General features: G+C 45.6%; 1 long non-coding RNA gene and 1 pseudogene across 1 annotated transcript in view; one reads left to right on the forward strand and one right to left on the reverse strand.

The window, feature by feature from the left end:
* LOC144173493 (uncharacterized) overlaps positions 1-23,813 on the forward strand; it is a 91,734-nt gene that overhangs the window by 12,190 nt on the left and 55,731 nt on the right. The window lies entirely within an intron of this gene.
* LOC144173733 (uncharacterized) lies at positions 7,768-8,800 on the reverse strand (annotated as a pseudogene).

The raw sequence follows: 23,813 nt of genomic DNA on the forward strand, positions 1-23,813 counted from the left end.
TTCAGGACGGCTCCCAGCCCACAGTCGGAAGCGTCGGTCGACACGATGACTGGAAGTGTGGGATCGAAGATGTGTGGAACTGTACTTGGAGAGAGCATTTCCTTGACCCTCCGAAAACTGCTGTCATCTTCGGCTGATCATATGAATGGCTCATTCTTGCGAAGCAGGACGCGCATCGGCTCGACCACCTGGACCAAGCGTGGAACTAACTTGAAATAGTATTCTATAAGACCCAGTAATGAACGGAGGGCGGCAACGTCTGTTGGCACTGGAGTGTTAACTACCGAGTCTACTTTCTCTGGAAGCGGCGAGATGCCTTGCGCCGTGACCTCATGACCTAGGAAAAAAGTTCTGGAACGTCGAAGAGGCATTTGTCGTTCAATTTCAGGCCTGCATCTTTGACTTTCTGCAAGGCCGTTGTTAGGTTCGAAAGATGTTCTTCTGCACTTTTCCCAAAGACTATCAAATCACCAATGTAGAACAACACACCAGGGCAGCCATCAAGAATTGTGGCCATCATCTTCTGAAATGCCGCTGGGGCGGAAGCTAACCCAAAACAAACTCTTTTAAACTAAAAAGCCCTTCATGCGTTATGAAGGCTGTCAGGTCCCTGCTATCAGGGTACAAAAGAGTCGGATGGTATGCAGAAGCCAAGTCAAGTTTTGAGAAGTGTGTCGCCCCTACCAAGGCACGAAGAAGTTCCTCTGTATGAGGCAACGGGAAGCTGTCTGGTACGACAGCCTTATTAGGCTCCCGAAGGTGAACACAAATCCTGATGCTGCCATCTCTCTTGTCAATGACAACAATGGGCGAAACCCATTCAGAAGCATCGATACGTTTGATGATGTCAAGGCTCAACAACCTTTGAAGTTCATCCGACACTCGTTCCCGAAGAGAATATGGCAGACGGCGAAGCTTCGAAGCTACCATCTCCACGCCTTGCCGAGTCTTTACACGATGCGTGAACCACTTAGCAAGGCCCAACTCAGGACTGAAAAGTTAACCGAAGTCGTGTGCCAAGGCAGGCGGAAGGTTTGCTTGCCTCGGTTGCTCTATTGAGGGCGTTGGAATGTGACAAGGTGTGGGGTAATTGACACGCGGCGATGGGGCAACGAACGCGTGCAGGCACTCGAGAGTGGAGCCCTGAATTGGAAGATTTAAGGCCTTAATGCCGTCAAGGCCAATCAGACGGGTTCCTTGGTGAACGATGTAGAAAATAAGTGGTGCAGAGCGCCCTTTAAATTAAACGTCTGCCTGGAAACAGCTTTCAACGAAAATTCCGCGCTTAGAATAGTCAAACAAGGTGACGTGCGCAGGTGGGACGAGAAAACCGCTTTGAAAATGTCGGCGAAATTCTTGCTCCGTCAGAATTGAAACAGACGACCCTGAGTCAACAAGGAACGCCAACTTTACATCCGCTACGCGCACTTGTACAGGCGGGAACTTAATTTTGCATACCACGCGAGCGCGCGGCAAACGGCGCCGATACGCGCTCTGGAGGCCCGGAGCCTGTTGTCGAGACCAGCGCCGCGCGCATGCGCGTCCTGTTTTACTCGCAGGCACGCCGAATTTCTCGCTTCCTGCAGCGGGGCTGCGTTGGTCACTCATTACTCAAGCACCACAGAGCTACGCCTTTGTAGCATTCATTTCATCCCGATGGCACATTTGGTACCTAATATGACGATTCCACCGGCTTTGGAGAAAGTGCTCCTCGCGTCCTGATAAACACTTGCAAGGAATGTTTTGCTTGTTTTGTGCTTTATCGTTTATAGACGATGAGACTGGCGGCTTGCGCTCGGCGTCCCCGAATGAAGCCTGTACGAAGCACAATTGCACGGTGCCGCGCCACCGACCAAGGTAGCGCGGCACCGGAAGGTTCGCTACCATATAAATGGTAGCGAAGCTTCGGGCAAAAAGCGGTTCAGAACCTATTGCCAGCGACATCAGCAAGTTGGCTTATGGGAGTTGCGGTTGAAGCGCGACTAGGTGAGGAGGGAACAAACACTAGTAACAAAAAACCAAGTTTTCTTCAACAATAAAACAGCGTTTATATTTTACGAACAATATTTATTTTTGAATCACATTTATTTAGGCACAGTGTGTAAATAATTTATGTAAATGCTGTTGATCCTCAAAAACTTTTTTGTAGCGCCCTCTGAAGAATGGCACATCTCATTGCTCTGTGATGCAGTCCTTGTAATGTTCTGAAAGGCGCTCCTAAAGTTCGTCTGCTAGGAAACGCCCCTCGCGTGTTTTGGTGGTGCGCATTCGCATCCGTTTTTCCTTGTTAATATGGTGTGCACTTAATTTTTGCTGTGCGTGGAGTTGCGAGGTGCGTTGTACCGTCGCTGAAAACGTTTAGTACCCTGTCCGGCGGGCACGGTGAACTACGGGACGATGCTGCCAACGGTTGGAGCGGAGCGCTTTCATCGGTACCTTCGGAAACGATGTGCTGTACAAGGTTGCGAAGAGAGAGAGAGAGAAAGCTCTTTATTAGAGGAAAGCAGAGAGGTCTACCGGCATGTTGACGCCAACATGCTACTCTGCGGGGTACGGGAGGAGGGAAAAAAAGTTGCAATAGGAAGAAAGGTGGAAGAGAGAGAAGATAGGAGAAAATAAAAGAAGTGAAAAAAAAGAGGAAGCGCGTGCGTTGGGGTCCGTCAGTGCGACACGTGAAAAGTCTATGGGCGGTTGTACAGTGCAAGAATGGTCTGGTCCTATATCAGCTCAGCGACGCCGATGTCATTGAGATATTCAAATAATGCGGTTAGCACCTTACACTGAGAGGAGGGAGATGGCCATGGTCCCAGAAGTGCTTTTAAAGTCAAGGAACTGTGGTTGAGGCACTCGATCTTCTGTGCGAGGTTGTTTCTTGCTTGATAGTATGTAGGACACTCCAGTAAAATGTGCTCGACGGTTTCTGGTGAACCGCAGTTGTCACAATAGGGGTTCGAGGTTAGGCCAAGGCGATAGCGGTAGGTATGTGTTAGCGCCACGTTGAGACGTAAGCGATGGAGCAAAGTCTCTAGCCGACGTGGAAGTCGCTCCGGTAACCTCAGTGCCAAAGTTGGGTCGACCTGATGCAGGAATGGGTGCTGGTTTTCCAGGAGAGACCAGAAGGTGCTTCTTTCCCTGAAAACAAGCTCCTTTGCTAGCCTAGAGGCATCGTGCTTCGTGAAGAAAATATTCCTCACGTTCCGCAGTTGCAGTCCTCTCTTGGCAGCTTCATCTGCTTTTTCATTGCCTATGATGCCGCAGTGGGCAGGGATCCACTGCAGTATCACGCGGTGTCCGGCGACACAAACTAGATGATTTAGGTAAGAGACATCGCGGGATATATGTTCATGAATGCTGAAGCAGCTGGCACGTCGAAGAGTTTGCAGTGCTGCCTTCGAATCCGTAAAGATTACCCACTGTGCTGGCTGCTGGCGGAGAATGTAGCGAAGTGCTTGTTTAATGGAATGAAGCTCAGCAGATGTAGATGATGTTGGGCGCTCAAGACGGCATGAGAGCGCTTGGCGGGTGGATGTAATGAAGAGCCCACAAGAACTGCAGTCAGGCGTAGATGATCCATCAGTAAAAATGTGGGTCATACGAGAGTATTGGTCACTTATATGGGCAAGTGTTAGTTGAAGGAGGCATATCTGAGGCATAACTTTTTTTGATGTGAGTCCAGGTATGTTTAATTTTATCCATAGGGGTGATAGAGTCCAAGGCGGGAAATCAGATGGCATGAGTTGTCGTCGTTGGGTAGGTACAGAGTGTTTATAGTATTTAGAGTTTCTGCGAAGCTCGAAATTTTGTTGCATCGTACAATACCTGCCAAGAACTTGGATTTTGCGTGCAGCCTATGCCTCAAGTATATTCGAAATGTTTCCTGCATTCTAATAATATCTAAAGGCAAGCAACCAGCCTCTGCGACAGTGCCAACACACGATGAGCCCTTAGGAAGGCCGAGGCAGGTACGCAAGCAGTTATTTCTAGCCGCATTGAGTTGCTTTTTGCATGTGGGCGACAGCCGTTGCAGAACAGGCAGGTTGTAGCGCAGCAAGCCGTCTACATATGCTTTGCAGAGAAGCACCATCGATCTTCAGTCGCTGCCCCATCGACATCCAGCAAGGTATCCAATAACTTGTGCCACCGCAGAGAGATGAGTACGTAATCGCTTGACTTCGGGCGCCCATGATAGATTTCTATCTACGATGATCCCAAGGTATTTTTGTGTTCGTGCGTATTGCAGACAACGACCGCCAAGGATTAGAGGGTATTGTCTCATCCGCTTGCGGGTGAACGCCATGGCAACGCTTTTTTCGGAAGAAAGGCGAAGACCCTTGGACGCAAGGTACGAAGACACATTGCTCAAAGCTTTCTGCAGCCGCTGTTGCGTTGTACGACGTGACTTTGCCGCACACCAAATGCAGATGTCATCCGCATAAAGTGTGACCTTGACGCCGGGAGGGAGCGCACGCTTTAGGTGGATAAGCGTAAGGTTGAATAATAGAGGACTTAAAACGGCTCCTGGAGGCACTCCTTTCTGTATACTGTGATGGGAAGTAGGGCCTTCTGGCGTGCACATGAAAATTTCACGTCCTTTGAGGTAGCTCGCAATCCAGGCGTACAGTCTTCCACCAAGACCAAGGACAGCTAAGGACTCTAGAATTGCAGTGTGCAAGACTGAATCAAATGCTGACTTTATGTCAAGAAATACTACTGTCGGTATGTGTCCGCTTTGTAGTTCTTGTTCCAGTGAAGCGACGAGAGCGATTATGTTATCAATAGCGGATCTGTTTTCCCGGAAGCCATTCATTTCAGGTGGGTAAAGGTTTCTGCTTTCCAAGTACCACGTAATTCTCTTAAATATCATTTTTTCCATGATTTTGCCAATGCAGCTTAGTAAGGCGATAGGCCGGAATGAGTCGAATCTTGTCGGTTGCTTCCCAGGTTTTAGGATTGCAGTAATTTTAGTGATTTTCCATTCTGTAGGAACACTACCACAGAGCCAGGTTGAGTTGTAGTATTCCAGAAGGCGTAGGCGGGAATGGTGAGACAGATGGGAAATCGCTTCGTAAGGTATGTCATCATGACCTGGAGAAGAACGTTTCTTGAAATTCGAGATGGCCGTGTCGAGCTCTCGAATAGAAAACGGAAGGTTCATTGCGGCTACAGCGTTTGGTGGCGTTACGTCGGGGACACGTTGAAGGAATGGCGGAGGCATGGATACTGTAGATATGAGCCGACAATACTCCTCAGCGGCTTCTTTTTGTGATATGCCTTCGTGTAACGACAGCGCTTTGAAAGGATACAGTTGCTGGTTATCTGTGCGCATACAAGGTTGCAACAGCAACTCCCGTACGCCTGCCGTTTTACCGCACCATTTTACTCTCAGTTCCACAGGTAACTCGAAACTATAGTACTGCTAATACGTGCACTGAGGTTGTGTAAGGGGACGTGGTGGTGCTTCGAAAAAAAAAATGGGTTTAAAGCTTTGTTATGTCACAGTTATCACTTGATTTTACCTCGGGCTGGCTCGGAGCAAGTGGTGTCAATTACTCTAGGACTTCTCAGTGTAGTACCACTCGAATTTAAACGAGTGGCTTTAATTGTCTATCTCAGTGTCTTTTCTATTGCATTACAACGCTTGTAGTGCTCGTTGCTTCCCGCACTTGTATGCGCAAGCATTATTTCCAGCGCAGTACGGTGTTGTGCTGCTCCGTGCGGTGCTGTTGCCAGATCTTTCCTGCTATGTGCTTTTACAAACTGCTGTCACTTTCGTTTGCATTGATCCATTTTTCCTCTTTTTACTTATCTGTTGCGACACTTGCCTAATAATTCAACCAGGAAATTGCAGGCGTGAATGCTGAGTGAACTTCTGTAGAAACCCTTGTCTACTTGATAAGACGCCGGGACAGCTGCCACCCACTGAAATCAAAATAAACAACTGATTGCTTTTATACAGCAGTGGAAGGCATGAATAAAGAATAAAGGTTCAGAGAAGATGCAAGATGTTTTTATAAACACCGACGCTAATCCTACGACAGTATACTAAAGTACGTTTCTCTAGTCGCGAGTATAAGCTGGCGTTGACTTGAAGCACACACGCCAAGGGGTCGCCAACTTGCGTCAGATGGCAATGACATGAGCCCTCAGGGATCAAAAGCCTGCTAAGGCTATATTGAAGTCAAATTTTCCCGCTAATGCCACCAAAATGACGTCACTTTCTGGCCGAATCTTGCGTCACATCCTGTTTATTTTTTGTTCCACCGGAAGTGTTCCCTCCTCACACAGATGGCGCTAAGCCCCATGAGCAGCTTAAGAGCCGCCATTTTCTGAACGTATGGGCTTCTATGGAAGCTTCGCTACCAATTATATTTACCTTGCCACCGACAACGAAATGCCAGCTATATGAATAGCGGACCTTCATTCACCTTGTTTATTTTGTAACTTGGCCACCAAACATATATTTCAGCTCTCTCTCCGCTGCCCATAAAGAAGGCGAGTTGCAAGATCTATAAAATCAATCCTCTTTTTTTATTGTAAAGTCTACTTTCTTACTCAGAAAGGATTGAAAGACATACCCATATAAATTGTCTGTTCGTTCTGCGCGCCGCATTTGTAAAAAAGGGCACCTCGGGTTCCAATCGAAGAACGCCATAACATTATTCGCTAGTTTTCGCCGTAATGGCCCTTCCGAATGTTCTTTTGACTAATGAACGGGTGCTCAACCACTGAAAAACAGTCAGCTTGCCCTCCTGTTTCATTGTTGACTTTGTCCTCCCGCTCCGTTGGCATCTGCAAGTTGGCCCTTTTGTGATGGCGGCGAAAAGCGAAAATGGTCAAGCGTGTTCAGGATTTAGGCGAAAATTAAACATCCCCAGGCAATCAAAATTTATCCGGAGCTTTTAACTACAGCGCGCCTAATCGCCTCTGCAGCGTCGGCGAGTTAAAACCTCATAATCAATAAGTGTAAGCCGACCTTGAAGAATTGCTCCGGCATTGAAGCAATTCATCCCCGTAGGCATGAATTCCTCGGTTGACAGCATCTCTTGTCCTATTAGTAAGCCGGCAAATGTCGCTTAGAAAAACGGTTCCTCAAAAGTAGCGAATAATTTTACTGCGTTCAATGGCAACCCGAGGTGCCATTTTTACGAATGCGACGCGCGGAACGAACAGACAATTTATATGGGCATGTCTTTGAATCATTTTTAAGTAAGGAAGTAGAATTTAAAATAAAAAGAGGATTTCTTTTATACAACTTGCAAATCGCCTTCTTTATGGGCAGTGGAGAGCGAGCTGAAATATATGTTCAGTGGCCAAATTACGAAATGAACAAGGTGATTGAAGGTTGCTATTCATATAGATGGCATTTCCTTGTCGGTGGCGTGGCACCGTGTTATTGTGTTTTGTACACGCTTCATTCGGGGACGCCGTTCGCAAGCCGCCAGTCTCATCGTCTAAAACGAGAAAACCCAAAACAAGCAAAACATTCCTTCCAAGTGTTTATCAGGACGCGAGGAGCACTTGCTCCAAAGCCGGCGCAATGGTCATATCAAGCCCCAAATGTGCCATCGGGATGAAATGAATGCTACAAAGGCGTCGCTCTGTGGTGCTTGAGTGACCAATGCAGCCCCTCTGCAGGAAGCGAGTAATTCGGCGTGCCTGCGATTAAAACAGGACGCGCATGCGCGCCGCGCCGGTCTCGACAACAGGCGCCGGGCCTCCAGAGCGCGCATCGGTGCCTTTTTCCACGCGCTCGCGTGGTCTGGAAAATTAAGTCCCCGCCTGTACGTAAATTGCGCTGCGAGCGGGGTGCTGCACAGTCAAAACTTGCTCAAAACTTTCACATGACAAAGCATCGTCATTGAATCCAACTTCACGAACCCTGCCTTGCATTTGTCGCTTGTGGTTGCATAGTTTCTGAAAGTGGCCCTTGATACCGCAAAATGAACACTTCTTTACCTGCGCTGGGCAGTGCGACGCTGATGCGCGGAGATTCCGCGAGCCGGATCGGAAACAGTGCGGTGAAACAGACCGGCTATCTCTGTCTCGGCGAGAGGGGCGGTGCCCCTACGGCGCACGTGAAGCGCTCGAGCTCCTGGGAAAGTTCTGCTGAAAATGCGCTTGTGGCTGTGAATTGAATTTTCGAGAAGAATGGGAATACTGTGGACGACGCCGTACAGATACAGGCTCGACTGAGGCAGAAAATTCCTTCAGCTCTTCTGCTGCTTCCTCAAACTGAAGAGCGATCCTCACTGCACTCGCGAACGAAAAGGAGGAACACTCGAGCAGCATCCATTCACGTACGCGGTTGGAAGCAACGCCGGCAACAAATCGGTCCCGCAGAGCATCCACTTGTGAAGCGAACAAACAATGCGAAACGAGCTCCCGTAAAGCAGCAACAAAGTCATGAACGGACTCGCCTGCTTGCTGGCTGCGGTGGTGGAAACGATGACGCTCGACGAAGACGTTGCACGACGTCGAAAACTGCTGCCGTAAGGCGATGAGTGCAGACTCGTACTCGTCAGTACCGGGCGCGGGAGGCTTCTCTTGTAGTGCCGGTGCTGCGACGCTTGCTGGTGCTGGTGCTGCGGCGCTTGACCTGCAGGTAAAGTCCCGTAAACACGCTGCCCTTCCGCCCCCAAACAATGCAGAAGAATGACCTTGCTCGCTCTGGTGGGAACTCAGCTGCTCCAGACGCTAGAAGGTAGACGGGTAAAGTCTGCTCCCACTCCTCCCATGGAAGTCACGGACGACCAGGTGTCGGGAGGAACGGTGGCGGTGGTGCACGGCCGGCGAAACTCATGGCGGGGCAGATCCGGGCGGAACTCCATGCTGAAGGTAGCGTGACGGGTTGTTATCCCAACCTCGTCGCCAATGTGGCGTTTGCGAAGGATGTAAGAAGCACCGGCAGCACCACCGTACGAAATATTTTTATTGTACACAACACTTCAAATATATACATAAAGGACAGACGTGCCCCCTGGGTGTGAAACAACACAAAGTAATACGGAAGCTGAATATAACATCCATTATATGAGCAGGCGCTCTTAAATAGAGTGTGCAGCCTTCGCAGGGTGCCAAAATATTGCATGGGAATGACGGCGCCAAAATAGGGCTAGCGGTATACAACAAAGAAAGCCCCGGGATCCAATGCCATTGATGAAGGATGCTTAGCATGACGCTTGAGACGGTTAAAGCGAAGACCACGGTCGGTATGGTGCACGAGGCCTTCTCAGAAAAACCTTGTTATCCACTACTACAGCCGGAGCAAAGCGTATGCAGTTGGCTCAGCCTATAGTTCGCAACGGAGAAGACACACAAGACCCCCCCTACTGAAATATCCACCAATATAACTTCCAATACTTTGTTTAGTGTTTTGCCTAAAGTCTCTGCTATCTAGCTTCTCTATTTGTCATATTAGAGAGTTTTAGCTGACCGTTTCTGACGGTCCGCTCCGCTCCGATAGCTAGCGGGAGCGCCATTGCGCATGCGTGGCGCGCAAAGGCGCTAGCGGCGATACCGGAGCGGGGCCCCGCTCCGCTATCCGGGCCTCTTAGCGGACCGTCGCGGCCGCTTACGTTACCGTGCGGAATATCAGCAAGGCTGCCCCGCGATGTGAGCGCGCTCCCGCTAACTCTGTTTTTTTAGTTGAAACGCGAGCGACGAAATCGCGAAAGCTCTTCCGAAAAGGCAAAGGTGGCACACTCCTCAACAAGCTTTAATACGGCAGCGAAAAACGTCGACCGAAGCGCGGGGCTGCTTCTATGCAGTGCCGAAAAAGATAGCCGTGTCTTGGCTATTCCAATGTTTATCGGCTTCTTTAAAATAAGTTAGAACCATTATGTAAGCGACTACATCGTTTTAAAAAGGTGGGGCACTAAACACGGCAGTTTACATTGGCTATTCCAATGTTTATCGGCTTCTTTAAAATAAGTTAGAACCATTATGTAAGCGACTACATCGTTTTAAAAAGGTGGGGCACTAAACACGGCAGTTTACATTACTTGAGCGACCAAATTCCTATTCGTATCTTGCGATGACGTTTTGGTTTGCCCACGCACAGGGCACGATCAGTGACGAGAATCATTCCTCGTCGAGGGAGATACGGTTATCGCTTAGCCGCTTAGCTAAAAGCCTTTCTGCCGCTGACGCTCCGGTTGTGCTTAGTGGGCCGTCGGGAGCATAGCTGAGCGTCAAAAACGCTCAGCTAAAACTCTCTATTGTAACAATTTTTACCGTTATCCCGGGGAATTTTTAATTGTATACGAACTGAGGCTGTTACAAAGTTGGGTCCTCGCACTTTTTTATGTTACATTTTCTGTTTTAGGGGAGGGGGGGGAGACTCCACAGATTGATTATGTTGTATGACACAAACTTCTCATTTCGTCATCTTGATTTAGGTTGTTAAGTTTCACTTTAGGCAAAGCTTAGGTGGCTTTTGTTGTCCGTCAAAAAAACCTCCCTCCGTTGTAGGTGTCCCTGAAGGGCGAGGGGTTCAGTAGCACGAAGAATATAAAGCGCAAAGCTTTGCAGAACGAGCTATAGGTGTGTGTCGCCATCATGTTCCAAACTGTCTACGACTTCGATGGTGGCTGCGCAGTTATAGCACTTGTGGGTATCTGTAGCATTCACAATGGATCCACGTAACGGAGACAGCAGCGCTAAATTTCGCCCTGGTGGCTCGGGTCGTCCGAAGAAGTGTTGCAATAATCGTCATGGCAACGACTGAAAAGGAAACCGATGTGGCTGCTGGGCGCTGCTCGTACTCAGGACATCATTTTTCTTTTTTTCGGCGCGGCGTCACAATGCTGCCTTCACCGTTATTGCTCGCCCAATTCTCCCGCCGCGAGCCGGCCGAAAACATAAGCGAATGGCGGCTGCAGCGGCTGCAGCGGCTGGCACATTAGAAGTGCCTTTGCGCCGCCTTGTGTTTGCTTTTTTTTATAATTCAAAGGATTAGACATGCAGGCTAAGAGGTGTAAAATGTTTGTGCATCGTTTGTTAGTTTTAATATACGCACAGCCGCGCAAGAACAGCATTTGTTTCATTTTCATTCAAGGTTAGTACTACGTTGATTGAGTGGTATATATAGTATAGAGATTTTCGCATCACGGCTTTTTTTACGTTGCTAGTATAACAGGCGTACGGCAACACTGCATTCTAGCAAGCAATAATACTGGAGGAAGAGATCACCAGTGGTAGTTTTTTCCATCGGCTGCTTGCTCCTCTATGACTTGGCAACCCCGCACTGGCTGTGCATCCGCTAAAAACTCGGCAGTGGAACCACAAAAAATTGGCTCCGGTTTATGTGAGTAGTAACTCTAAATGCAAACCGAAAGCTCGGCTCTGCCTCGGTAAATATTGATTTCAATTCATCAAATTAACATTTCATTAGGGTGTAACGACGGTACTATTTGCCAAGAGCCTCTGTTTTTTTACGTCGTGGTGGAGCTAGCGCCATTTGCGGAGACGAACAGCTCGCTCTTCTCAGTATCCGACTCTAGCTTCGCGCGCTTGGCATTCCGAACACCTTTCAGTGAATCAGCAATACCCGCAGGTTGGTGATACGCCGCTTACCAGCCACGGATAAAAGCCTCGCGCTCCTGCCCTTGGCTCAGAGAACACGACCCGGTTTGGCTCTCATCCCTGAACAAGCTCGCGTGCACGCGGAGAGTCACGTGGTCAGGCGGCGACCTAGCTGCGGTGAGCGCATGCCCCAAGCCAACAGCGACGGTGGCGGCGGATATCGAAGGGGGCCGTCGGTGGAGCTCGGCACGGCGAGTCGCGAGATGTGTTGCCAAGGGTACGACGACGCTGCGGTCAAATGAAGGTGAAATTCCCCGTTACGGCAATATGGCTAGATGAGACTGGTAAAGTTTTGCTTTAAACACGACAAGCTTGACCTTATTATTTAGGATGAAGTTCGATCCATTCCATACCGAACTGCTTGTGATACATCAATTAGTTTGGATAAGCTGATATAAATGCGGAGGCTTCTTTTGAATTACAGCTTCTTCAACAGCAGATGTCTGAACGAGTTACTTATTACTAGGACATACAGCCACAATTTACTTCACCGAGTGGACATTTGAAAACTGTTACTTCTCTGTCCTGTCGTTGGCTTAAGTAGGGAATTCTGAGGTGCTGCTTTTCCTCTTCTCAGTTGCCTTATCTTGCAACAAGAAGGAAGGTCCATAATTATCCGTTAAAACGACCAATGGGAACGTCGGGGCTAGCTTTAGCAAACGCTAAAACTATTCAAAATGAAGGCGGCCAAGTACGGGGGTGATGAAACATGCAGACTTGTACGAATGGAACAAATTACTCGACGCAATGCATTTTTTTCGTCTCAATGTTGTTCAAATTCACGAATATTGCGTGAAATGGTCCCATATACACATAGTACGGTTGTGGAGAGACACGTAAGAACAAGGTCCCATGGCTGACCTTAGAAATGTTAATATTGCACAGGTATCCACCGGCAGATCACCCTGCTGTAAGTGTGATAGGCGTTGAACGGACCATAAAAATAGTACAAGGCAAGAATTATTATTCATAGGCATCTTTGGGATGCAATGTTTCCGGGCAGCGGTTGAGATCTTTTCCATGCGACGACATATCGTTTCAAATCCGCCCGAAACGGAAGACCATTACTGCAATATTATTGATTTGCTGTTCTTTAACCCATACAGTTTCTTACTATATACACTACTGAGGAATCTGGTGCTAGCGTCGATGCGGCGCGAATTAAGGCCGTCTGTGTCGTCATAGGCCGCCATCATGCTGCACTCTCGACTAAGCTTCATCGTTGGCTTGGATTGAAATGTTTAAGTGTCCTCAAATTTATACAGGGTGATCAAAGTTAGGTCGACAGGTTTTTTTAAAAAATTGGCGCTTAGATTTGCGCCAAGACCACCTCTACAGTGAGGTTTGGCGCCCAGGGGTACACTTAATTAGGAGGTAATTATTGATTTAGGTGGCTTAATTAACTTAAATTGATGAGTTACCTTTTTAGTGGCTGCAGTAACCAGGCATGTTTGTATTGGAAAGGTAGACGCAATCGTGTTTCTAAGCAGTTTCAATTGACAAAATTCTAGCGCATCCGTAGTCTGAGATATGAAATGGCAAAGTTTAATTGCCGTTCGCATGATTACGCATGCTAGAAGTCAAGACCAGCGCATAGCTCCTCCCTTTTGTTCTGCGTTTCGATAGCGGTTCCGAGTAGTGCAGATTGCGATAACGCCAGCCAAGAATGAATGGGTGCCAGATATCACTTTTCCTGTGCGTCCACCCCTTTGTCGAACTGAACACCGTACACAGCAGGCACGTCACAGAAGGAAGGAGCTTTGTGCCGGTACCGACAGTCTTGCATGCGTACTCATGCGAACGGCAAACTTCGCCGTTTGATATCTCGGACTACGGATGCGCTTGACGAATTCTGCCAATCGAAACTGCGTGGAAACATGATTGCGCCTAACTTTCCAATACAAACATGCCTGGTTACTGCAGCCACTAAAAAGGTAATTAAGCAATTTTTTTTTAATTAGGTCACCTACATCAATAATTACCTCCTATTTATATGTCCCTCTGGGCGCATAACGTCACTGTAGAGGTCTTTTTCGTGGAAATCTAAGCGCCTATTTTTAAAGAAACTTGTCGACTTAACTTTGATCACCCTTTATATAGCGCCACAATGTGGGGATTAAGAGTGCTGATTTGTATAAGTGTAAAACAAAACGCGCTATAATAAAGCTTAGGAAATTAAAATTAAAGTGCATTTCTTTTGCTCAGAGTCTGCCGGATCGGCAGTGCCTACTATTCTGCAGGCCATGCTGGTAGTCATGTAAAATGTTAGGAGAACCTCACTAAAGACTTTTGCTTGGCGAATATTTCAAATAATAAATTGTTTGAAAAGCTGTGAAACGTTTTATGCGTGTACCTAAAAAACATCGCCTTCGCGGTGTTATCGTCGTGTTGTTGTACAAAACCGTCTCCTAAAACATTCGAGATGGCAGATTGCCCACTCAGTTAAGATGTACGGGCCCTAGTACTGCTGCAAAACAAAAAAAAAAAGCAAAGAATGACCGTGAAGCGAAGTCCCCGTACCACAAAATAGTGTGTTCACATTGTGCGCTTGTTCTTACGTAAATATGCACCGATGGCCATGCAACGCGATTATTCATCCCACTTGCTTTTATAAAAAAATGCTCTGTTAGCATGAAATAATGCAGCGAATTTTCAGTCGCCAAGCGAAGCGAGAGAAGCTAATCGAGTTTAAGCCATTTTGGCTACCCTGTAGGCATACGTATACATACTGGGGAAAGTAACCCAAAAGGACGCTTCAGATACCGATAGACATACCAAGCCAGTTTCTGTGCTTTTTCCATAACCACCCACGCCGACATGGATTCCCAGGCGCAGTTTCCTCTCTAGTATACTTACTAAGAAAACTCCATGCACTCAACGCTACACAAACGCACTACTGAACTGACCAATTCCTACGCACCCCCCTCCCCCCGTGCAGCTCGTCTCACAGCACCCATGTGCAGTATCCTACATGCAATCCCTCAGCGGCGCTCTATGCCGGTATCACGCACTGTGTTACAGTAACAGCGAAACTCTTTTCCGCGTTCCATTCCGGGGCTCGCTCTCCTCGTAACCATGGTTACGGCCATCCTTAGCTTCCCACAACCCGTGAAAAACCAGACAGGGCGGTACCATCAACCCTCTGGGCCCCCCTAGACAAACCCAACGCTGCATGTCCACGTCCGTTACTTTCCTTCTTAACTTTTCTTGCTGTGGTTCCGGTGCGCCTTCCTATCCTTTCTGCTGCTCTTTTCGCTCGTACATTTTATTCATTCTTCGCTGCACTGGGTGCTCACTTGTTCTCGCACTCCTGTGCGCAGCTAGATTTTGTTCGGTAACACCGATAGCGCCGCATGGCATATAGAAAGTCAGAACAAGTGTACGAGTACCGAATCTAAAGGTAGAAGAAAGCCGAGGACATACTTTCACTTTCGTTGCCGAGCTATGGCACTGCTGTCGTTTCCGTTGCTGTTACCTGCGACAGGTTCGTGCATGTTATCTGTTGGTAGGCGCCTCTCCAGCACCCTTACCCCTTACGACGTTGCGGTTGTATTATAAAAGGTTTCTCCGCATTTTTAAAGCAAAGCTTTCTAGGTCTACCAGCCAACGGTTCTTTCGTGGCGTGCGGGACAACAAAATCCCAATGTGGCGGAGGCGGCTGCAGGGGTAAGGGGGACAGAGGGTTTTATTCAGGGAGCACACTCTAGATGACGCGGAGATTTTACACAGCGTTCCCTGCGCGGAAGTGTCTGCTCGCAAGCGGCGGAGTCGGCGGTACGTCTTTGTCGTCTGTTTTACCCACAGTTGTTTTGGGCCTTTTTTTGGAGCAACTTCGCGTCAAGTGATCGTACGATAAAAATACGTTAAGGATTGGTTTTCAAAGCGGCAAAACGTAAAGTAAAATAATATTGGACATCTCGCTGCTATAGAAACGCTACCTTTTGTGCACTGCTTGCCACGATGGGACACTGCTTTCTAAATTAGTGAATACCAATTCGGTTGTGTTTTAAGAGGTATTACAAAAGGCGAAAGTAGCAACTGGTCTTAATAAATACCCATTATAAAAAAGCTCACTCAGCTTTCTCGCAAATCTGAAACTCTGTAAACTCTTTTCAATAGGTATAAACGCGAATCACTAGCTCACAAAGCCGTATTGTCTCGGTGTCTGTGCTTGTGTCACGCAGTGGTGTAGCCCTACGCTAGCCCATCCGGATAGCTAGGTTTCTCTGTCGCACCCTTCGAAGGACGTTCCTGTCCGTTTTCTTTCTCCCGACTCACGGCCGGCTACAGCGACGGCGTCCGCCGCTCTAACCCAGTCGTGCCGATGGTGCTGCTGCGTCCGGTACTCTGCCCCCGGGAATTCCTGGTAACGGCTGGTAGATTATCTGGTTTCACTCCTTGTAGAGCCACGTGTGTGAATTCAAGTGACGTCGCATAGGCAATTCCGGTGGGTGTCATTTAGAGCTTTGCTTTGCAACCACCTTCACAGCGTGGATTGGAGCCAATTTTTATATATTCACGTCAAAATGCATGAACCTTCACTTATCTTGAAAGCGCGAGGTGTTCCATACCACAGCAACAGCGCTTAAGCGCATTTTCTCGGCTTTAGCGAAAAGGAAGAAGCAGCGGCGCCGCGCGTTGGAGACAGATCGGAGCCATAAATAAATAAATAAAATTTTGAGGAAAAAGGCGCGAGCGTATCGGAAAGCAAATCGTGTCCAGCGAGGAGACGCCTGAGGAATTTCAGAAAGCGAGGTGGCAAGAAGCGTCTAAAGTGTTTTATTTAACAATAAAGTTTTTGAATTCCGAATTCGGAAGAAATGTTTAGGCGTCCTCAGACTGTTCCCGGACCGTGTGTTAGCCGCCCGCGATCCCTGCTGTTGGTTTTAATGTGGACGTGTTTGAACAGAATAAAAGTGATTTTTGGCGTCTTGCATTTACAAAAGTAGACTCAGACTCCTCAACAAAACTGCCCAGCCGATTCCCAAGTGGTGTTACGTGCATCAACTTGTCATTGTCCAAAATGTTTCTGCAGTTACGAGCGTGTATACCTGGGTATACAATAGCGGCACGAAAGTCATTCTAACTGTCGTTACTAAGAGAGCATAAATTTACAGCCGCACTGGTCATCTAGCATTGCCGTGCGGAATGGCCTTCCATTTTCTTTTATTTGTGCTCTGAAAGCGCACTGCTTCTGTCTATTCTGAATTTTTATGGCTCCCCGCGGAAATACAAGCCTTCTCACGCCCTTCAATGTAGAGAACGGCCCGTCCCCTACACAATTTCCCCACTGCTCCTTGTTATTGTTTACAAGTACCAGATTCTATCGTCTTGCCGGAAACGTTATTGCCTATGAACAGGGTTCTAACTAAATTGTAGCGTTCCTTTCACAAAAATCTGTGACGCAGTCTGTAACAAAGACGGCATTTCTCAATAATAACGTCACATTTTGATTACCGCAAATTGTATGAACTGGTATCCCTCACTTTCGACATTTCGCTGTGAGCTAGATTATTTCTAGACACAGGCCCAGATGCAAGCAAAAATAAAATTTGAATCTCGGAACAGCACCGCAATTCTGATGCCATTATATTGTACTGCTACCACTCTTGGACAACATTATTGCAACGGGCAACATACCAACTGATATGAAAGCAGTGATAATTCCTCCCCTTCACAAAGGAGGGGATCGTAACAAATAAGAAAACTATAGGCCAATATCTGTTCTAATATGCCTCTCCAAGATGCTAGAAAAATATCTGTTTCGAATTATCACAGACTTTTAGGGCACTGGGAATGTATTTCACCTCACCAATACGTGCTTGTCTTGAAGAAAAAAGCACTGAAACTCTGCTGGAAAACCTTTCTGACCTAAATATGGCTTTCCAACATAACCAAGTTGCCTGGGCTCTGTTTTTAGATTTTAAGAAAGCATTTGACAGTGTACACCATAGTTTTCTGTTGCGTATACTTTCCTTGCTTGGATTAAGGGGACCTTTCGTGCAGTTGCTTCAAAATTTCTTGCATGGCCGGCGTCAATGTATCTCCCTAAGGGAGTCTGCTAGCATCTTTTCACCGATAAAATGATGCAGCAAATTTAATGGTGGTTAATACTGTTAAAACGTAGCTTGTGTGCTTCCACAATCTATTAATAAATGTAGTGCTTGAATACCCGTCAATTTTGTACACGTCTTCGTATTTTTCTTTTACGTGAACACTAGTGAAGTATGCTTTGCCTGTAAAATATCTGGGTCTAATCTTTGAAAATGACCTGACATGGAATTCTCATCTACCATTTGTATGTAAAAAGCTGCGTGCGCTTTCGTGCATTATGTACAACTTGCGTTATTTTAAGCCGCTATCAAAGCGGAAAAATATTTTGCATGCGTCGGGCTACAGTGTTTTTTGTTACGGCATTACAGTGAACGGACACTGCTCGGTTTGATGGCCGGAGACGCTAAATTCTATTCTAAGCTCCTGGCTCAAAAGTGTAGCCTATAATCTATGTCTCCCTGGAAGCGCAGATATTTTCCCAACGTTACAATTTCCTAATTTTTTATGCTGTTTATGAAAATAATCGCCTTAAAGCATTCTTGGACGAGTAACCACAAAGAAAAATGCCTTCCTACACGTAGCCTCAGACGAAGAGATCTGTATCGAATACAACGGTGTCGTACAAGGTATGATCAAAGAATGCGGCGCCACTTTGTTCTGTCGTCCTTCAATAAATTGCCACCCAGTGTATTTGAAATGAACAGTCGTGAACTGAAAAATCGTCTACGTGCATTTTTCTCTGAAGTTGCCTGACTCTGTTTGCCCTGATGCCCAACTCTGTAGGCTTGTTTCCTGTTTCCCGTCACTTTGTGGAACGACCAGTGTTTCCTGTATTGGTTTTAGAGTTTACCGTATTTTTTTTTTTCACTCGTGGGTATAGTGTACCATCTTGAACTGACGATTGTGTTACTGTTTCATGTTCAGCTATATACACGGATGTGCGCAATCGGCCGGGCACTCCCAATAAGGCCTACTGTGGCTTTGGCAGGAATGCGAATTTGTAGTTTTGTCTTCTTTGTAATAAAATAATATTATTATGTAATTATTATGTAATTTTATTAATAATAATATTATTGTTAATATTATTATTGCCTGAACTTTCCTCGACCGCATGATCAGTGTTTGTAACCAAAATGTCCATGGTTTGAGGACCAAGTCTGCTCAGTTTTTTTTCTCTACAGCTTCGTCCCCATACAATGTAATCGTACTTACCAAAACTTGGCTATCCTCAGAAATTCCGTCTAGCGATTATTTTATTGATAATTATGTTGTTTTCCGAAGAGACCGTACTGGCCCCACTTCTAAAAATTGCGGTGGTGAAGTGCTCATTGCGGTGGACAAGTCGTTGAACTGCCGTCGTCGCTCAGACCTCGAAACTGCTGCAGAATCAGTGTGGGTGGAGGTTCTCGGCGCTAGCAACAAGAGTATCCTAATTTCCACCTTTTATATACCTCCATTCGTTAACTACGCTGAATTTCAATGCTGTGTCGCGTCAATAGAGGATGTTGTTAATGCCTACCTAGACACTAAATTTATATGTGGGGACTTCAACGTTCCCGGCGTAGACTGGGATGATCGCACTGTGAGACACGATCATCATTATATTTCCCAGAGGGGCTACTATCTGTTAAACTTTATTTCTTTCAGTGGTCTGGAACAAAGTAATAGGTGTAAAAACATTTGCGGTAATGTTTTAGACCTTTGCTTTTCCAACCAGGTGAGCCTTACCATTTCTCTGTTGGATACCTCGCTGGTCCGTCCCGACAAATTTCATCCTGTCCTTCATATCTCACTGCCGTATGTGTCGGGGCAATCGAGATGCTCCGGCCATTCTGCACATCCAACGTACAATTATGCTGCTGGAGGTTACGTTGCTTTTTAAAACTACTTATGTAACACTGACTGGTCTCTCCTCGTGAAACTTCCCTCTGTTGATGACCAAGTCGAGAAACTTTCTACAATTATTCAGCAAGGAATGCACATGTTTACCAAGAACGTCCGGAAAGAAATCTAAACTTCCGAACTGGTTTTCTGCGGAACTGCAAAAGGCATTAAAATGTAAAGCCCGTGCTCACAAGAAAATTCGCGGGACACAATCCGAAGCTTGGAAAAAGGAGTTTAAGTATTTCAGAGCCTTGTGTAAAGAGCTGTATGATCGCGATCGGTCAGACTACATAGCCAAGGTAGAAATCAGCGATACGCGCGACCAGAAAAGTTTCTGGCAGTATGTTCGCTCTCGATCTTCTGGAAAGGTTGCCGAAATCGTTAACCTTCTAGACGACGATGGAAGTCCGATTGGAGATGTTGCTAATGCCTTTGCGGATCATTTAAGCTGTGTATTTCCAAAGGGTGAAGTTAACATTGTGTCCAACGCTTCCTCTGCGTCGTTTAAATTCTGCGTTCCCAGAATAAGTGAGGACGATGTTCGGAAAGCCCTGAACCGTCTCAAACCGTCATTTTTTGTGGCCCTGACGGCATTGCTCCCGCAATATTAAAAATTTATGGGGAGCTTCTGATTCCTATACTAACCGCTATATTTAATAATTCAATTCAATCTGCTACTTTTCCAGCAGCCTGGAAGCTAGCACGCTTGGTGCCTGTTTTCAAAACTGGGGCCAAAGATAGTGCTAGAAACTATCGGCCTACTTCGCTTCTGTGTGCGGCGTCTAAGCTTTTTGAGACTGTGTTGCACAATGTTTTAACTTCCAGTGTTAAGGGCATACTAATTTCCGAACTGCACGGGTTTATGTCCGGACGTTCCACAACAACTAACCTCGTTTCTGTCATGCAGTGAGGGTCCGAAGCAGTTCATCATAGGAGGCGGCTCGATACTGTGTAATTTGACCTGAGCAAGGCTTTTGATGTGGTCAGTCACCCATTGGTAATTTCTAAACTGTCACTCCTGAACATAGATAATTCGATCCTTGACCTCCTAATTAGTTACTTGCGTGGGCGGACCTGTTACGTAAATGTTAACGGCCAGCAATCCTACCGTTACTGCGTTTCAAGAGGTGTATCACAGGGGTTGGGTCTAGACCCTCTTTTGTTTTCTTTATTTGTCAATGATGTTTTTGCTGCTATAAGGCATTCTTCTTTTTTACTTTATGCTGATGACATCAAGATTTTCAAGGAAGTTTCGTGTCTTGGCGACTGCGAGCATTTGCAAAGAGACGTGGATGCATTTACACTCTGGTGTAAAGAGAACGAACTGATAGTGAACGCAGCGAAAACCAAAGTGTTGTCGTACACGCGTAAAACATACTGCCTGCTTTATCACTACTCAGTTCATGATGTTACTTTGCCTCGAATCTCGATGACAACTGATTTTGGCGTGCTCTTTGACAACCAGCTGACTTTTACACCGCACGTTAGATCCATCAAACAGCGAGCTCTCCGCTGCTTGGGCATAATCTGCCGGATGTCTAGAAAATTCCATATTGCAAAGTCCTTCCTGAAACCGTACTGCACTTTCTGGCGTCCCGCGCTGGAATATGCCTCGCTTGTCTGGAATGGCACATGCAAATCTAACAGCGGGGCCATTGATAAACTGCAGAATAAGCTGCTGTCTATACTTAGACATCGCTTCCCTCGCGAGTATCACGTATTTACTCCGGACCACGGTACTTGAGATGCTGCCTGATGTAAAGGCTAGGCGCAGTACAGCTGACCTCTTGTTTCTTTTTAAGCTCATACACGGACAAATTAGCAGTGCGGAACCTCTTTCTGAGCTCCAACTAACAGTGCCTCTTAAAACCACAAGAAAATGTCATCCTTTTCGTACTCTCTGCTCCTGTAACCGACATTGCCCGCTCTTCAGGCTGCAGAGCACGTGTAACTTCTACTCTGCAGCCGTAGATATTTTTAACAGCTCCCTCAATCAATTCAGCTCAGACACTTGCAGAATTTTCATTCGCTAATATGCTCCCTCTTATTCTCTTACATGGAACTATATGGAATATTTCTTTCCTCCGTCATATTGATTGGATCTTGGTCTGGTTATAGTAACTTGTTTTTACCTTTTTGCCTTACTATAAGGACAGTATGCTGTTTATATGACTTTTTTGTTGCTTTCCATTTTGTGGATTGCTGTTATAACGTTAAAGGATTATCTGTAGTGTGCCGATGTTCTGTTTCATATGTACGATGTAATTACGAATTCTGTTGTATCCTGTCAGTTTTGTTTGTGTTCATTGCATATAGTGTATACGCTATCTATGTTTTGTAGTGGTTTGTGCGGGACACTTTGTAATATACATTGTCAAAACGTTCTTTCCTTTCACTTTTTTCCTTTTTTTCACTTGTATCCATCTCTGTGCCAGCACCAAGGCATCACGGCCGTTCCTGGGCACAATAAATATTCATAATTCATAGATTCACTGATTATAATTAATATTATTATTATGATTGTTATTGGCAGCATGTCTTGTCTCAAAAGTATTCCTTCCCTTTGGTGTCGACGAATGAGAGCTGACATTATCTTTCTTTATAAACTTCTTCATGGTGATATTTTGTGTGATGACTTGGTTGCACTTATCAATGTCAACTTGCCGAACAAACTTTTCCGAAGATTTCGAACGTTCAGAACAGATGCTTTAAGTAGACGACGCTCGTGCATCTGCAGAATACAATGTGCATATAATGAATATTCCGATCGTCTTGATATATTCCAGAGCTCTTTGTCTTTGTTCTCTAATGAATTGAAAACTGTTGTAGCTTAAGTGCCTTTATGTCATTTATGTGGCGTATTTCTGTTCGTATTTATTCTATGCAAATCATCATCTTGCTTGTTTGTTTTTCACTTTTCCTGATTTTGTGTTGCTTGAATTTCTGTCGGTTTAAGTGTCAGTGCTTGTAACGCTGAACTTCGTTTTTCCATTTTGAAACTTCCTAAGATCTTGTTACAAAACCTTTGTTTTATGTGTATAATCTATGTTCATTGAGTATTTGCTTGTGTATTTTCAATTTTTCACGTGCCCTCAACGTTTTGCTGGCCGGGTGTCATGGCTTCTAACACTAGGCTTCCTTTTTTTTTGGCTGTTTTGCTTTCTGGAATCTCTGTAACTATTTTTACTTTATTGTTTCTTTCATATATATGGTTTTATGTGTTGTGTTGTTTTGATTTTAGTTTGTTTTTATGAATGCTTGTATATGGTGTACCAGTACCAAGACCCTAGGTTGTTCCTGGGCACCAAAAATAAAGATTGATTGATTGATTGATTATTATTAATATTATTATTACTGCTATTATTATGATAATGATTATTATTATTATTATATTATTATTGTTGTTGTTGTTATTAATATTACTATTATTATTATTATTTCACCTTTCAAAGTTGCTTTAAAATTTTAAAGCAACTTCTCCGCGGTTCTGTTTTTAACCAACAAAGATATAGTTGCCTATTTTTGAAACTGCTTCCTCAGATTTTTTAGTCGTATCATTTGTCTCTGTGCCATGTCCCGTTGTTTTAATCCTTGTTAGTATGCTTCTTGTGTGGTTTTTACAACATGCAGAGCCACAAAGGCGTTTTTTTTACCTGTACCCACCTGTCACTCCACTAGTGTTTTATTTGTCATTTTTCCCTATTTCATTTTGTGTGTGTATCGTCGCTCGTTTTTTTCTTGCAATATGTTTATTGTGTTTTGTTTTTATGTAACTATCCATGCGCTAGCACTCAGGCGTTTGGCTGTTCCTGGGCACGTAAATAAACATGATTGATTGATTGATTGATGGATTGATTGATTGATTGATTGATTATTATTCCCCCTCTGCTCTTCATGAAAGCATTAAATTCGTACCTTATAAGGGTCAGTTTACCGCCATGGCAAACATCCTTTTTTACGCTTTGGCCGCTAAATGTTAAAACAAGTATACTGGTTGCGTGCAGCTAATTATTCTCGAATGGAACATTTTTATCTTCGTTATTATCGTCATAAACAGCCTATTACAGCGAGAGCGTAAAGGCTTCTTGTTCGAAAAGGTTTTGGAGGCGCAGCAAGCAGCCTTGAAGGCCCAATGTTTACTTTCTTTTTAGTATTAAACTATTTCCAAAGTTAGCTTCAGAGCATAGAAATTTCTCAAGAGCACAGTGCAGAACAAATATTCGGAAAAAAAATGATCTTCAATGCGCGTGGTTGAATTTTTTTCAGGTTCTGCTACGGTAAACAAAGTTCAC

This window comes from Haemaphysalis longicornis, unplaced genomic scaffold (genome assembly GCF_048455015.1).
Source record: "Haemaphysalis longicornis isolate Haplotype H1 unplaced genomic scaffold, Haemaphysalis longicornis Haplotype H1 scaffold_3, whole genome shotgun sequence".
In the NCBI taxonomy this organism is placed as follows: Eukaryota; Metazoa; Arthropoda; class Arachnida; order Ixodida; family Ixodidae; genus Haemaphysalis; species Haemaphysalis longicornis.